The sequence below is a fragment of the Triticum aestivum genome, chromosome 6A, assembly GCF_018294505.1.
Source record: "Triticum aestivum cultivar Chinese Spring chromosome 6A, IWGSC CS RefSeq v2.1, whole genome shotgun sequence".
NCBI classification, from domain to species: Eukaryota; Viridiplantae; Streptophyta; class Magnoliopsida; order Poales; family Poaceae; genus Triticum; species Triticum aestivum.
The window spans coordinates 52,220,818-52,239,192 of NC_057809.1; positions in this window are offsets into that span (position 1 = coordinate 52,220,818).

The window sequence follows — 18,375 nt, forward strand, 5'->3', positions numbered from 1 at the left end:
AGTAGAGGACGTCTAACTTGTTTTTGCAGGGCATGTTGTGATGTGATATGGTGAAGACGTGATTATATAAATTATTGAATGAGATGATCATGTTTTGTAACACAGTTATCGGCAACTGGCAGGAGCCATATGGTTGTCACTTTATTGTATGAAATGCAATCGCCATGTAATTGCTTTACTTTATCACTAAGCAGTAGCGATAGTCGTAGAAGCAATAGTTGGCAAGACAACAACGATGCTACGATGGAGATCATGGTGTCAAGCCGGTGACGATGGTGATCATGACGGTGCTTTGGAGATGAAGATCAAAGGCACAAGATGATAATGGCCATATCATATCACTTATATTGATTGCATGTGATGTTTATTCTTTATACATCTTATTTTGCTTAGTACGACGGTAGCTTTATAAGATGATCCCTTACTAAAATTTCAAGGTATAAGTGTTCTCCCTGAGTATGCACCGTTGGACAGTTCTTCGTGCTGAGACACCACGTGATGATCGGGTGTGATAAGCTCTATGTTCACATACAACGGGTGCAAGCCAGTTTTGCACACGCAGAATACTCAGGTTAAACTTGACAAGCCTATCATATGCAGATATGGCCTCGGAACACTGAGATCGAAAGGTCGAGCGTGAATCATATAGTAGATATGATCAGCATAGTGATGTTCACCATTGAAAACTACTCCATCTCACGTGATGATCAGACATGGTTTAGTTGATATGGATCACGTGATCATTTAGATGACTAGAGGGATGTCTATCTAAGTGGGAGTTCTTAAGTAATATGATTAATTGAACTTAATTTATCATGAACTTAGTCCTGATAGTATTTGCATAACTATGTTGTAGATCAATAGCTCACGATATAGCTCCCCGTTTATTTTTGATATGTTCCTAGAGAAAAACTATGTTGAAAGATGATAGTAGCGATGATGCGGACTGGGTCCAAGATCTGAGGATTGTCCTCATTACTAGACAGAAGAATTATGTCCTTGATGCACCGCTAGGTGACGAGCCTATTGCAGGAGCAGATGCAGACGTTATGAACATTTGGCAAGCTCGGTATGATAACTACTTGATAGTTTAGTGCACCATGCTTTACGGCTTAGAACCGGGACTTCAAAATTTTTTTGAATGCCACAGAGCATATAAGATGTTCCAAGAGCTGAAATTGGTATTTCAGACTTATGCCCGAGTCGAGAGGTATGAGACATCTGACAAGTACTTTGCCTACAAGATGGAGGAGAATAGATCAACCATTGAGCATGTGCTCAGATTGTCTGAGTACTATAATCGCTTGAATCAAGTGGGAGTTAATCTTCCAGATAAAATAGTGATTGACAGAGTTCTCTAGTCACTATCACTAAGTTACTGGAACTTCGTGATGAACTATAATATGTAAGGGATGATGAAAACGATTCCCGAGCTCTTCGTGATGCTGAAATCAACGAAGGTAGAAATCAAGAAAAGCATCAAATGTTGATGGTTGACAAAACCACTAGTTTCAAGTAAAAGGGCAAGAAAGGGAACTTCAAGAAGAATGGCAAGCAAGTTGCCACTCCCATGAAGAAGCCCAAAAGATAGACCCAAGCCTGAAACTGAGTGCTTCTACTACAAAGGAAATGCTCACTGGAAGTGGAACTGCCCTAGATACTTGGCGGATAATAAGGATGGCAAAGTGAATAAAAGTATATTTGATATACATGTTATTGATGTGTACTTTACTAGTGTTTATAGCAACCCCTCAGTATTTAATACTGGTTCAGTTGCTAAGAGTAGTAACTCGAAACGAGAGTTGCAAAATAAACATAGATTAGTTAAGGGCGAGGTGATGATGTGAGTTGGAAGTGATTCCAAGGTTGATAAGATCACCATCACACACGCCCTTTACCTTCGGGATTAGTGTTGAACCTAAAATAAATGTTATTTGGTGTTTGCATTGAGCATAAATATGATTGGATCATGTTTATTGCAATACGGTTGTTCATTTAAGTCAAATAATAATTGTTGTTCTATTTACATGAATAAAACCTTCTATGGTTATACACTCAATATAAATGGTTTATTGAATCTCGATCGTAGTGATACACATATTCATAATATTGAAGCCAAAATATGCAAAGTAAATAATGATAGTGCAACTTATATGTGGCACTGCCATTTAGGTCATATTGGTGTAAAGAGCATGAAGAAACTCCATGCTGATGGACTTTTGGAATCACTTGATTATGAATCACTTGATGCTTGCAAACCATGCCTCATGGGCAAGATGACTAAGACCCCATTCTCCGGAACAATGGAGCGAACAACTAACTTATTGGATATAATACATACTGATGTATGCGATCCGATAAATGTTGAGGCTCGTGGTGGGTATCGTTATTTTATGACCTTCACACATGATTTTAGCAGATATGGGTATATCGACTTGATGAAACACAAGTATGAAACATTTGAAAAGTTCAAAGAATTTCAGAGTGAAGTGGAAAATCATCATAACAAGAAAAATAAAGTTTCTACGATCTGATCGCGGAGACGAGTATTTGAGTTACGAGTTTGGTCTTCTTTTGAAACGATGTGGAATAGTTTCGCAACCCACGTCACCTGGAACACCACAGCGTAATGGTGTGTCCGAACGTCGTAACCATACTTTATTAGATATGGTGCGATCTATGGTGTCTCTTACCAATTTACCACTATCGTTTTGGGGTTATGCATTAGAGACAACTGCACTAGCGTTAAATAGGGCACCGTCTAAAAATCCGTTGAGATGACACCGTATGAACTGTGGTTTAGCAAGAAACCTAAGCTGTCATTTCTGAAATTTTGGGGTTGCGATGCTTATGTGAAAAAGTTTCAGCCTAATAAGCTCAAACCCAAATCGGAGAAGTGCGTCTTCATAGGATACCCAAAAGAAACTGTTGGGTGCACCTTCTATCACAGATCGGAAGGCAAGATCTTTGGTGCTAAGAGTGGATCCTTTCTAGAGAAGGATTTTCTCTCGAAAGAAGTGAGTGGGAGGAAAGTAGAACTTGATGAGGTAATTGTACCTTCTCCCGAATTGGAAAGTAGTTCATCATAGAAATCAGTTCCAGTGATGCCTACACCAATTAGTGAGGAAGTTAATGATGATGATCATGAAACTTCAGATCAAGTTACTACCGAACCTCATAGGTCAACCAGAGTACGTTCCGCACCAGAGTGGTATGGTAATCCTGTTCTGGAAGTCATGTTACTAGACCATGACGAACCTATGAACTATGAGGAAGTGATGATGAGCCCAGATTCCATGAAATGGCTTAAGGCCATGAAATCTGAGATGGGATCCATGTATGAGAACAAAGTACGGACTTTGATTGACTTGCCTGATGATCGGTGAGCCATTCAGAATGAATGGATCTTCAAGAGGAAGACGAACACTGATATTAGTGTTACTATCTACAAAGCTCGAATTTTCGCAAAAGGTTTTCGACAAGTTCAAGGTGTTGACTACGATGAGATTTTCTCACTCGTATCGATGCTTAAAAGTTTGTCCGAATCATGTTAGCAGTTGCTGCATTTTATGAAGTCTGGCAAATGGATATCAAAACTATATTCCTTAATGGATTTATTAAAGTAGAGTTGTATATGATGCAACCAGAAGGTTTTGTCTATCCTAAAGATGCTAACAAAGTGTGCAAGCTCTAGCGATCCATCTATGGAGTGGTGCAAGCATCTCGGAGTTGGAATATATGCTTTGATAAGTTGATCAAAGCATATAGTTTTATACAGACTTGCGGTGAAGCCTATATTTACAAGAACGTGAGTGGGAGCACTACAACCTTTCTGGTAAGTATATGTGAATGACATATTGTTGATCGGAAATGATGTAGAATTTTCTGGAAAGCATAAAGGAGTGTTTGAAAGGAGTTTTTCAAAGAAAGACCTCGGTAAAGCTGCTTACATATTGAGCATCAAGATCTATAGATATAGATCAAGATGCTTGATAAGTTTTTTCAATGAGTACATACATTGACAAGATTTTGAAAGAGTTCAAAATGGATCAGTCAAAGGAGTTCTTGCCTGTGTTGCAAGGTGTGAAGTTGAGTAAAGTCTCAAAACCCGACCACGGCAGAAAATATAAAGAGAATGAAAAGTCATTCCCTATGCCTCAGTCATAGGTTCTATAAAGTATGCTATGCTATGTACCAGACCTATTGTGTACCTTAGCATGATTTTGGCAAGGGAGTACAATAGTGATCTAGGAGTAGATCACTGGACAACGGTCAAAATTATCCTTAGAGGACTAAGGAAATATTTCTCGGTTATGGAGGTGATAAAAGAGTTTGTCGTAAAGAGTTATGTCGATGCAAGCTTTTGACACTGATCTAGATAACTATAAATCCCGATCTGGATACATATTGAAAGTAGGAGCGATTAGCTAGAGTAGCTCCGTGCAGAGCATTGTAGACATAGAAAATTTGCAAAATACATATGGCTCTGAATGTGGCAGACCCGTTGACTAAACTTCTCTCACAAGCAAAACATGATCACTCATCGGATGTTAATCACATAGCGATGTGAACTAGATTATTTACTCTAGTAAACCCTATGGGTATTGGTCACATGGAGATGTGAACTAATCACATAAAGATGTGAACTATTGGTGTGAAATCACATGATGATGTGAACTAGATTATTGACTCTAGTGCAAGTGGGAGACAGAAGGAAATATGCCCTAGAGGCAATAATAAAGTTGTTATTTATATTTCCTTCTATCATGATAAATGTTTATTATTCATGCTAGAATTGTATTAACCGGAAACTTAGTACATGTGTGAATACATAAACAAACAGAGTGTCCCTAGCATGCCTCTACTTGACTAGCTCGTTAATCAAAGATGGTTAAGTTTCCTAGCCATAGACATGTGTTGTCATTTGATGAACGGGATAACATCATTAGAGAATGATGTGATGGACAAGACCCATCCATTAGCTTAGCACTGTGATCGTTTAGTTTATTGCTATTGCTTTCTTCAGGACTTATTGATACTTCCATTTTGCATCATGCTTTTATATCGATATTTATGGCATTATGGGCTGTTATTACACATTATGTCACAATACTTATGCCTTTTCTCTCTTATTTTACAAGGTTTACATGAAGAGGGAGAATGCTGGCAGCTGGAATTCTGGGCTGGAAAAGGAGAAAATATTAGAGACCTATTATGCACAACTCCAAAAGTCCTGATACTCCACGAAAGTCAGTTTTGGAATATATTAAAAATATTGGGCGAAGAAAGCACCAGAGGGGAGCCAGCCACCGTCCACGAGGGTGGGGGGTGTGCCCCCTGCCTCATGGGCCAACTGGCAGGCCCCCAATGCCCATCTTTTTGTATAAGGTGTCTTTTGCCCTGGAAAAAATAAGGAGGAAGCTTTCAGGATGAAGCGCCACCGTCTCGAGGCAGAACCTTGGCGGAACCAATCTAGGGTTCTGACAGAGCTGTTCTGCCGGGGAAACATCCCTCCGGGAGGGGGAAATTGTCACCATCGATCCTCCCATCGGGAGGGGGTCAATCTCCATCAACGTCTTCACCAGCACCATCTCCTCTCAAACCCTAGTTCATCTCTTGTATCCAATCTTTGTCTCAAAACCTCAGATTGGTACCTGTGGGTTGCTAGTAGTGTTGATTACACCTTGTAGTTGATGCTAGTTGGTTTATTCGGTGGAAGATTATATGTTCAGATCCTTTATGCATATTAACACCCCTCTGATTATGAACATGAATATGATTTGTGAGTAGTTACATTTGTTCCTGAGGACATGGGAGAAGTCTTGCTATAAGTAGTCATGTGAATTTGGTATTCGTTCGATATTTTGATGAGATGTATGTTGTCTTTCCTCTAGTGGTGTTATGTGAACATCGACTACATGAAACTTCACTATTGTTTGGGCCTAGGGGAAGGTATTGGGAAGTAATAAGTAGATGATGGGTTGCTAGAGTGGCAGAAGCTTAAACCCTAGTTTATGCGTTGCTTCGTAAGGGGCTGATTTGGATCCATATGTTTCATACTATGGTTAGGTTTACCTTAATTCTTCTTTCATAGTTGCGGATGCTTTTGAGAGGGGTTAATCATAAGTGGGATGCTTGGCCAAGAAAGGGTAGTACCCAAGCACCGGTCCACCCACATATCAAATTATCAAAGTAACGAACGCGAATCATATGAGCATGATGAAAACTGGCTTGACAATAATTCCCATGTGTCCTTGGGAGCGCTTTCCTTTATATAAGAGTTTGTCCAGGCTTGTCCTTTGCTACAAAAAGGATTGGCCCACCTTGCTTCACCTTGTTTACTTTTATTACTTGTTACCCATTATGAATTACCTTATCACAAAACTATCTGTTACCGATAATTTCAGTGCTTGCAGAGAATACCTTACTGAAAACCGCTTGTCATTTCCTTCTGCTCCTCGTTAGGTTCGACACTCTTACTTATCGAAAGGACTATGATAGATCCCCTATACTTGTGGGTCATCAAGACTCTTTTCTGGCACCGTTGCTGGGGAGTGAAGCGCCTTTGGTAAGGAAAAATTTATATAGTGTGCTGAAATTTACTGTCACTTGTTACTATGGAAAACAATCCTTTGAGGGGCTTGTTCGGGGTATCTTCATCCCGACCAGTAGAGCAAAGAGTTTCTCCTCAAGCTAATGACACGGCTTAGGCTATGTGATGATATTGGATCATGGAACTACAACCGATTTAAATTGGAATTTCATCAGAAGTTTTATCCTATGCATCTAGTTCATCGTGATTGTAATTATATATATATAATTTTTGGCCTCGCGAAGGAGAAAGCATCGCTCAGGCTTGGGGAAGTCTTAAGTCAATGTTATATTCATGCCCCAATCATTAGCTCTCAAGAGAAATTATTATTCAAAATTTTTATGCTCGGCTTTCTCTCAATAATCGCTTCATGCTCGATACTTCTTGTACCGGTTCTTTTATGATGAAGACTATTGAATGCAGATGGGATTTATTGGAAAGAATTAAACGCAACTCTGAAGATTGGGAAATCGACGAAGGTAAGGAGTCAGGTATAACACCTAAGTTTGATTGTGTTAAGTCTTTTATGGATACAGATGCTTTTCGTGAATTTAGCACTAAATATGGACTTGACTATGAGATAGTAGCTTCTTTCTATGAATCATTTGCTACTCATGTTGATCTCCCTAAGGATAAGTGGTTTAAATATCATCCTCCCATTCAATTAAAAGTAGTTGAACCTATTAAAGTTGAAGAAAAGACTATCACTTATAATGTTGATCCTATTGTTCCTACCGCTTATATTGAGAAACCACCTTTTCCTATTAGAATAAATGATCATGCTAAAGCTTCAACTGTGGTTCGTAAGAGTAATACTAGAAAACCTACACCCTATGAGCAAATTATAGTTGAACCTAGTATTTCTATGGTTAAAGATCTCTTGGTCAATAATATTGATGGGCATGTTATTTACTTCTATGATGAAGCTACTAGAATTGCTAGACCTGATACTAAAGATAAACATAGACCTGTTGTTGTTATGCCTGTTGTTTCTATTAAAATAGGAGATCACTATTATCATGGCTTATGTGACATGGGTGCTAGTGCAAGTGCAATACCTCATTCCTTATATAAAGAAATTATGCATGATATTGCACCTGCTGAGATAGAAGATATTGATGTTACTATTAAGCTTGTCAATAGAGATACTATTTCACTAGTTGGGATTGTTAGAGATGTTGAAGTCTTGTGTGGGAAAGTTAAATACCCTACTGATTTTCTTGTTCTTGGTTCCCCACAAGATGACTTTTGTCCCATTATATTTGGTAGACCCTTCCTGAATACTGTTAATGCTAAGATAGACTGCAAAAAGGATATTGTTTCTGTTGGTTTAGGGGATATCTCTCATGATTTTAATTTTGCTAAATTTCGTAGACAACCCCATGATAAAGAATTGCCTAGTAAAGATGAAATTATTGGTCTTGCTTATATTGCCATGCCTCCTAATGATCCTTTAGAACAATATTTGCTAGACCATGAAAATGATATGTTTATGAATGAAAGAAGGGAAATAGATGAAGTATTCTTTAAACAGGGACCTATTATGAAACACAACTTGCCGGTTGAAATTCTAGGGGATCCTCCTCCACCCAAGGTGATCCCGTGTTTGAGCTTAAACCATTACCTGATACTCTTAAATATGATTATCTTGATGAAAAGAAGATATATCCTGTTATTATTAGTGCTAACCTTTCAGAGCAGGAAGAAGAGAGATTATTGAAAACTTTGAAGAAGCACTGTGCTGCTATTGTATATACTCTTGATGATCTTAAGGGCATTGGTCCCACTCTATGCCAACACAAAATAAAAGTGGAGAAAGACGCTAAACCGGTTGTTGATCACCAACGACGGTTAAATCCTAAGATGAAAGAAGTGGTAAGAAATGAAATACTAAAGCTTCTGGAGGCAGGTATAGTTTATCGTGTTGCTGATAGTCAGTGGGTAAGTCATGTCCATTGTGTCCCTAAGAAGGGAGGTATTACCATTGTTCCTAATGATAAAGATGAATTGATCCCACAAAGAATTATTACAGGTTATAGAATGGTAATTGATTTACGCAAATTAAATAAAGCTACTAGAAAGGATCATTACCCTTTTACCTTTTATTGATCAAATGCTAGAAGGATTATCCAAACATACACAGTTTTGCTTTCTAGATGGTTATTCTGGTTTCTCTCAAATACCTATGTCGAAAGAGGATCAAGAAAAGACCACTTTTACTTCCCCTTTCAGTACCTTTGCTTATAGACATATGCCTTTTGGTTTATGTAATGCATATGCTAACTTTCAAAGATGTATGGATGCTATATTCTCTGACTTTTGTGAAAAGATTGTTGAGGTTTTCATGGATGATTTCTTCGTGTATGTAACTTCTTTTGATGATTGCTTAATCAACCTTGATCGAGTTTTGCAGAGATGTGAAGAAACTAATCTTGTCTTGAATTGGTAGAAGTGTCACTTTATGGTTAATGAAGGTATTGTCTTGGGGCATACAGTTTCTGAAAGAGGTATTGAAGTTGATAAAGCTAAAGTTGATGCTATTGAAAAGATGTCGTATCCTAAGGACATTAAAGGTATAAGAAGTTTCCTTGGTCATGCCGGTTTTTATAGGAGGTTCATTAAAGACTAATCTCTACAAAAAGATGTTCCTTTTGTATTTGATGATGATTGTGTAGAAACATTTGAAATACTTAAGAAAGCCTTGATCTCTGCACCTATTGTTCAGCCACCTGATTGGAATTTTCCCTTTGAAATTATGTGTGATGCTAGTGATTATGCTGTAGGTGTTGTTCTAGGACAAAGAGTTGATAAGAAATTAAATGTTATCCAATATGCTAGTAAAACTCTAGACAGTGACCAGAGAAATTATGCTACTACTGAAAAAGAATTTTTGGCAGTTGTATTTGCTTGTGATAAGTTCAGACCTTATATTGTTGATTCTAAAGTAACTGTTCACACTGATCATGCTGCTATTAAATATCTTATGGAAAAGAAAGATGCTAAACCTAGACTCATTAGATGGGTTCTCTTGCTACAGGAATTTGATTTGCATATTATTGATAGAAAGGGAGCTGAGAACCCCGTTGCAGACAACTTGTCTAGGTTAGAGAATGTTCTTGATGACCCACTACCTATAGATGATAGCTTTCCTGATGAACAATTAGCCGTCATAAATGCTTCTGGTACTGCTCCATGGTATGCTGGTTATGCTAATTACATTGTTGCTAAATTTATACCACCTAGTTTCACATACTAGCAAAAGAAAAAGTTTTCTATGATTTAAGACATTATTTCTGGGATGATCCACACCTTTATAAAGGAGTAGATGGTGTTATTAGACGTTGTGTACCTGAGCATGAACAAGAACAAATCCTACACAAGTGTCACTCCGAGGCTTATGGAGGACACCATGCTGGAGATAGAACTGCACATAAGGTATTGCAATCTGGTTTTTATTGGCCTACTCTCTTCAAGGATGCCCATAAGTTTGTCTTGTCTTGTGATGAATGTCAAAGAATTGGTAATATCAGTAGACGTCACGAAATGCCTATGAACTATTCACTTGTTATGGAACCATTTGATGTTTGGGGTTTTGATTATATGGGACCGTTTCCTTCCTCTAATGGGTAGACACATATTTTAGTTGTTGTTGATTACGTTACTAAGTGGGTAGAAGCTATTCCAACTAGTAGTGCCGATCATAACACCTCTATTAAGATGCTTAAATAAGTTATTTTTCCGAGGTTTGGAGTCCCTAGATATTTAATGACTGATGGTGGTTCACATTTTATTCATGGTGCTTTTCGTAAAATGCTTGCTAAGTATGATGTTAATCATAGAATTGCATCTCCATATCACCCACAGTCTAGTGGTCAAGTAGAACTGAGTAATAGAGAGCTTAAATTAATTTTACAAAAGACTATTAAAAGGTCTAGAAGGAATTGGTCCAAGAAACTTGATGATGCATTATGGGCCTATAGAACTGCATATAAAAATCCTATGGGTATGTCTCCATATAAAATTGTTTATGGAAAAGCATGTCACTTACCTCTCGAACTAGAACATAAGGCATATTGGGCCATTAAAGAGCTCAATTATGATTTCAAACTTGCCGGTGAGAAGAGACTATTTGACATTAGCTCACTTGATGAGTGGAGAACCCAGGCCTATGAGAATGCCAAACTGTTTAAAGAAAAAGTTAAAAGATGGCATGAAAAAAGGATACAAAAGCGTGAGTTTAATATAGGTGATTATGTTCTGTTATACAACTCTCGGTTAAGATTTTTTGCAGGAAAACTTCTATCTAAATGGTAAGGTCCTTACGTTATCGAGGAGGTCTATCGTTCTGGTGCCATAAAAATCAACAACTTCGAAGGCACAAATCCGAGGGTGGTGAACGGTCAAAGAATCAAACATTATATCTCAGGTAATCCCATAAATGTTGAAACTAATGTTATCGACACCGTAACCCTGGAGGAGTACATAAGGGACACTTTCCAGAACATTTCAAACTCCGAAAAGGAATAGGTATGTGGTACGGTAAGTAAAGCGACTCCAAAACAGTTCTAATAGCAATTTTTCTCTGTTTTGGAATATTTAAGAAAATAGGAAAATAAGAAGCAGTCCGGGAAGGACACTAGGCAGCCACGAGGGTGGAGGGCGCGCCCTACCCCCTGGGTGCGCCCCTGCCTCGTGGGCACCTCGTGTGCCCCCCGGACTCCGATTTCTTGCACGATACTTCTTTTGGTCGGTAAAAAATCATTATATAATCTCCCGAAGGTTTTGACCACCGTACGAGACAAATATCTCCTGCTTTTGTTTCGAGTTGTTTTTCTAACAGATCTAGATCACCATGACGTCTTCAAGCGCCCCCAAGGACAAGTTTTTCAAGAGGGTCATCAACCCCTACCTCGTGGATGTGCTGCAACACCCTCAAACCATTGAATTGCGTGAGGGGGTTCTGCACATCCGCGATGTTGAGGGACCAAGGAGGCCCGGAAGTGTGGAGACAAGACTCGAAGCAATGGAGCAACAAGTTATCAAGTGTTAGGGGATGGTGGAACGCGGACTCGACGCCAACTACGTGATGATCGCGGAGTTCACCAACAACCACAAGCTGGATGCCAAGAACATTGGGGAGACCATCTTCAAGCTTCACGAGAAAATCGAGCACCTCCAAGCCCAGATCTATGACCTGTAAAACCAAAACTGTGTGTATGAATAACGATTCAAGAGGATGAGTTTGGCTACAGATTGGAGGATCCCACAGACTCGATCATCCTTCTATGATGGTGAGCCTATGCCTTGGAAGATGGACGACAAGCCTACGTCATCAACTCCATCACCACCAAAGGAGAACTGAGTATCGGGTATGGGCACTCCCCTTGGCAACTGCCAAGATTGGGGGAGTACCCAGGTATCGTATCACCATCACACTTCTATCTTTACCGTTTTCTTAGTTCGATCCTTTTGGTTATATCTTGATCTAGTAGAATAAAGTTTAGTATGATCTAGCTTTGAGTTTTAGTATTGATCCTTATCTATGTAATCGAGTTTGTGAGCTATATATAATAAAGATTAGTTTTGAGTCAAGGGCTTGGTTATCTTGCTATGATCTTGAGAAAAAAGAGAAAGAATAAAAATAAATAAATAGATCATATTGATCTTATGGAGAGTAATGACTTCACATATAAAGAGTATGATGAATAAAAGTTGTTGAGAGTTGACAAACATAGTTTCGGTCATCATTGCAATTAATAGGAAGTAATAAAGAAGAGAGGTTTTCACATATAAATATACTATCTTGGACATCTTTTATGATTGTGAGCACTCATTAAAAATATGACGTGCTAAAAAGTTGATGTTGGACAAGGAAGACAACGTAATGGGTTATGTTTTCGTATATCCGAAATAAATTATATTGTCATGGATCATCCAACATGTTGAGCTTGCCTTTCCCCCTCATGCTAGCCAAATTCTTTGCACCAACTAGAGATACTACTTGTGCTTCCAAATATCCTTAAACCCAATTTTGCCATGAGAGTCCACCGTATCTACCTATCGATTGAGTAAGATCCTTCAAGTAAGTTGTCATTGTTGCAAGCAATAAAAAAATTGCTCTCTAAATATGTATGATATATTAGTGTGGAGAAAATAAGATTTATACGATCTTGTGATATGGAAGAAATAAAAGCGACGGACTGCATAATAAAGGTCCCTATCACAAGTGGCAATATAAAGTGACGTTCTTTTGCATTAAGATTTTGTGCATCCAACCATAAAAGCACATGACAACCTCTGCTTCCCTTTGCGAAGGGCCTATCTTTTATTTTTGTCCTATACCTTATACAAGAGTCATGGTGATCTTCACCTTTCCTTTTTACATTTTATCATTTGGCAAGCACTGTGTGTTGGAAAGATCTTGATATATATAGCTAATTGGATGTGGGTTTTCAGAAACTATTATTGTTGACATTACCCTTGAGGTAAAAAGTTGGGAGGCAAAACTATAAGCCCCTATCTTTCTCTATGTCCGATTAAAGCTTCATACCCATAAGTATTGCGTGAGTTTTAGCAATTGTGAACGACTAAATGATAGTTGAGTATGTGGAATTGCTGAAAAGCTCTTATATTGACTCTTTCCGATGTTATGATAAATTGCAATTGCTTCAATGACTGAGATTATAGTTTGTTAGTTTTCAATGAAGTTCCTGATTCATACTTTACGTTGCTGTTCTAAGAATGAACATGATGCCCTCATGTCCGTATTTTATTTTATCGACAACTCTATCTCTAAACATGTGGACATATTTTTTGATATCGACTTCCGCTTGAGGACAAGCGAGGTCTAAGCTTGGGGGAGTTCATACGTCCATTTTGCATCATGCTTTTATATCGATATTTATGGCATTATGGGCTGTTATTACACATTATGTCACAATACTTATGCCTTTTCTCTCTTATTTTACAAGGTTTACATGAAGAGGGAGAATGCCGGCAGCTGGAATTCTGGGCTAGAAAAGGAGCAAATATTAGAGACCTATTCTGCACAACTCCAAAAGTCCCGAAACTCCAGGAAAGTCAGTTTTGGAATATATTAAAAATATTGGGCAAAGAAAGCACCAGAGTGGAGCCAACCACCGTCCACGAGGGTGGGGGGCACGCCATACCCCCTTGGGCGTGCCCCTGCCTCGTGGGCCACCTGCCAGGCCCCCGATGCCCATATTTTGGTATAAGGTGTATTTTTCCATGGAAAAAAAATAAGTAGGAAGCTTTCAGGACGAAGCGTCGCTGTCTCGAGGCGGAACCTTTGCAGAACCCATCTAGGGCTCCGGCAGAGCTGTTCTGCCGGGGAAACATCCCTCCGGGAGGGGGAAATCGTCACCATCCTAATCACCATCGATCCTCTCATTGGGAGGGGGTCAATCTCCATCAACATCTTCACCAGCACCATCTCCTCTCAAACCCTAGTTCATCTCTTGTATCCGATATTTGTCTTAAAACCTTAGATTGGTACCTGTGGGTTGCTAGTAGTGTTGATTACTCCTTGTAGTTGTTGCCAGTTGGTTTATTCGGTGGAAGATTATATGTTCAGATCCTTTATGCATATTAATACCCCTCTGATTATGAACATGAATATGATTTGTGATTAGTTACGTTTGTTCCTGAGGACATGGGAGAAGTCTATCTATAAGTAGTCATGTGAATTTGGTATTCGTTCGATATTTTGATAAGATGTATGTCGTCTTTCCTCTAGTGGTGTTATGTGAATGTTGACTACATGACACTTCACCATTGTTTGGGCCTAGGGGAAGGCATTGGGAAGTAATAAGTAGATGATGGGTTGCTAGAGTGATAGAAGCTTCAACCCTAGTTTATGCATTGCTTCGTAAGGGGCTGATTTGGATCCATATGTTTCATGCTATGGTTAGGTTTACCTTAATTATTCTTTTGTAATACTTGCGAGAGGGGTTAATCATAAGTGGGATACTTGTCCAAGAAAGGGTAGTAGCCAAGCACTGGTCCACCCACATATCAAATTATCAAAGTAACGAACGCGAATCATATGAGCATGATGAAAACTAGCTTGACGATAATTCCCATGTGTCCTCGGGAGCGCTTTCCTTTATATAAGAGTTTGTCGAGGCTTTTCCTCTGCTACAAAAAGGATTGGGCCACCTTGCTGCACCTTGTTTACTTTTATTACTTGTTACCCGTTACGAATTACCTTATTAGAAAACTATTTGTTACCGATAATTTCAGTGCTTGCAGAGAATACCTTACTGAAAACCTCTTGTCATTTCCTTCTGCTCCTCGTTGGGTTCGACACTCTTACTTATCGAAAGGACTACGATAGATCCACTATACTTGTGGGTCATCACTTGTACATGTTCCTATGACTATGAGATTATGAAACTTTCGAATACCGGAGGAACACTTAGTGTGCTATCAAATGTCACAACGTAACTGGGTGATTATAAAGGTGCTCTACAGGTGTCTCCCATGGTGTTTGTGGAGTTGGCATAGATCAAGATTAGGATTTGTCACTCCGATTGTCGGAGAGGTATCTCTGGGCCCTCTCGGTAACGCACATCACTAGAAGCCTTGCAAGCAATGTGACTAATGAGTTAGTTGCAGGATGAGGCATTACAGAACGAGTAAAGAGACTTGCCGGTAACGAGATTGAACTAGGTATGATGATACCGACAATTGAATCTTGGGCAAGTAACATACCGATGACAAAGGGAACAATGTATGTTGTTATGAGGTTTGACCGATAAAGATCTTCGTAGAATATGTAGGCGTCGGCGTCCTGGGAACGGGGGTCCCTAGACTTTTCTGCCTGCGGCCCACGGCGTGGCTCCACCAGTGGCCTTGTATGGCCCATCTTCACCGGCAAAACACTCAAGACCCCCGCGAGGGGCCAAGCCTCGCGAGGCGGACGATGCAAGAACTCCTCGGGGGCAGACTCACAAGGCTGGCTCGCGAGGGGCAGAGAGATCAAGGCAAGGGGCGCCTCGCGAGGTTCCTGCGACGCAAGCCATGACGACCTAGGCCAGGTGGGCACCAGGCGGGCGCTAGCGCGGCGTAGTGTCCTTGTTTCCTCTTTGGTGCTAAAGAGGCAAGCGCAGGCGCGGAGTCCGGAGGCTGTCGGATTTCGGGTTCCGGCAGACCCTTAAGGTTCGAACACTGGGGTGCGCGCAAAGATCTAAACTACTAAAAGAACTGCACAAGGGACGCAAGATTTATACTGGTTCGGGCCACCGTTGTGGTGTAATACCCTACTCCAGTGTGTGGTTGGTGGATTGCCTCCTGGTGCCGATGATGATGAACAATACAAGGAAGAACAGCCTCGCGAGGGTCTGTTCTTGGCTGGGGTGATGAACTGCTAGGAGGAGTTCAGTCACCCTTCTCTCTCTCTCACTCACTCTCTCTCTGCTTGTGAATCGAACGAATGACCCTCTGACCGAACCGAACCGAACCCCCTTGTTGTGTGGGTGGCTGGTCCTATTTATAGAGGCCCTGGTCCTCTTCCCAAATATCGAGCGGGAAGGGAGCCAACAATGGCGGGCTAATTTGAAGGGGGACAGCAAGCATCAACTATCCTGACGAAAGCAGTCTTCGCCTGCGCAAAGCTCTGGTGATGACGCCGTCCTGGGCTCCATGGTGACCTCCGTCTCGTAGTCCTCCTGGTCTTGGTCTCGTTGCATCGAAATGGCAACCTTTGCCTGATGCCTCGGTACTCCGCGGCTGCGCCTGCCCCCTTTGCACCAAAGAGGAAAGAAGGACGCTGCGCGCGCTGGCGCCCGCCTGGCGCCCTGAGTCGTCATGGCTTGCGTCACGGGCACCTCGCGAGGTACCCCGCCTTGATCTCTCCGCCTCCTCGCGAGCCAGCCTGACGAGGCCGTGCCTGAGGAAGCTCCGTGTCATCCGCCTCGCGAGGCTTGGCCCCTCGCGAGGGTCTTGAGTCCTGTGTTGATGAAGATGGGCCATGCTGGGCCTCCTTTGAGCCACGCCGCAGGCCGCAGGCAGGCAAGTCTGGGGACCCCCATTCCCAGAACGCCGACAGTAGCCCCCGGGCCCAAGACGCGCCTGGACTTGGCCGTGCCGAGAGGCAAAAGGGCAAGGGCGAAGCGCCGCGGGCCCTAACAGCCTGCGGCCTTGGGCGCCGCGTGGCGGTTGATGGGACATGGGCGTCTCCACTTCCCCATGATGCCTCGGCGATCGCGCGAGTTGGACAAGTCCCTGCATGCAGATCGTGTCATGATTACCTGTGATCATGGAGGCCGGCGGTTGTCCTTCGCCGGCTATAAGTACGGAGCTGTGCGTGCCCTTCCAGTCCATTCCTCCTTGCTTCTCCTCCTTCCTGATCCTAGCTCCGTCTTCCTGCAATGGCTCTGATCCGCCGGTTCCCTGCAGCGGAGAAGGGGAAGGCCCCGCGAGAGGGACCAGACCCACTCCCGCCGAAGAAGCGGCTCACCCTTTGCAGCCGGGACGAGGAGGACCGCCAGGTGGTGGCGAGGCCCTGGTGCGAGCGGGCTCCGCCGGGGTTCCCGCTTCCCTTGTATGCCCACGTCGAGGGCCCCGAAGGTGTCGATGCCGATCCCCGCAGTCAGCGCCGTCGTCGGTGCCATCGGGTCACGAAGGCGTGGGTTGTTCCTCCTGGAGCCCATGCCGAGGGCTCCTCCCAAGAGTTGGTGCTCCACGTCGCCATTCCTCTCCAGTCCTGGATCCATCTGCCACCCTTCTTCGCCTCCATCATCCCTCCGGGAGGGCCCCTGGAGCTCTGGCTGCAGCACACCGGCTGCAGCACCCTCGTGACCGAGGTAGAGGTCGTGGTCGCTACCCCGGGCGAGGTCTACTTGTCCCGCGGCTGGAGAGAGATCGCCCGGGTTTGCAGGGAAAGGGGCATCTTCGCGGTCCACTTGGAGTACGATGGCGCTGCAGCGATGTTCTTCAAAGTCTTCGACGCGAACGGGCGCCGGCTGGAGTGTTGCCCTGGGAGAGGTGGCCAGGCCCCTGCCCTAGTGAGGGCTAGGCCCGTCGACCGCTCCCTTGGCGGAGGCGCCGGAGGGTCCAGTGACTCCGGCGAAATCTTCGCGACTCCGGAGACGAGCGACGACAACTACGAGCCCCCGAGTCGGCGCCGTTCCCAGAGCAGGGCGGGCTCGTTCGGCCGTCGCCGACCCTGATCTGGATGGGGTTGGCGCCGGCGCCGGACGGCCCACTGTTGATGATGGCATCTTTTGCAGGAGCACGCGTAGCATCCCTTAGGTTCCGTTCCCTGCGAGGAATCAGAATGCGCCCCATGGGGGCTTGTAAGGGGTCTGTAGTCCCGTTTGTTAATACATACCCTTTGCTACAGAGCTGTGTGAGTTGTTGATTCCGTCTTAGCTCAGTTCTCCCTTTCGAACCTCGCGAGGGCTTGGTGCTCTGCGCCGACAGGTCCCAGTCCCAAGGCGGCGTCAGCCGTCGCTGGTATGCCAGGTCGCGATGCCGTGGTCAAGGCCAGGAGGTGAGCGACCCGGGGTCCGGTAAGAGCCCCTGAGGCGCGATGCTCAGGAGGTCCCCTTTGGCGCCCAAGCAGCCGTCATTCGGCGAGAAAGGAGAGCGGCGTCGCTGACACGGAATTGCATTAGGTGCGGGGGTAGTGCTGTTATAGCTGGTGCTTTCGGGCGGTGACTTATCTCGAGAGTCGGGGATTATTCCTGGTGTACCGTCGGGTCCGCGCGTCGGCAGGAGCGGAATCGCTCGGCAAGGTCCTCGCGAGCCCCTTCTCCCCC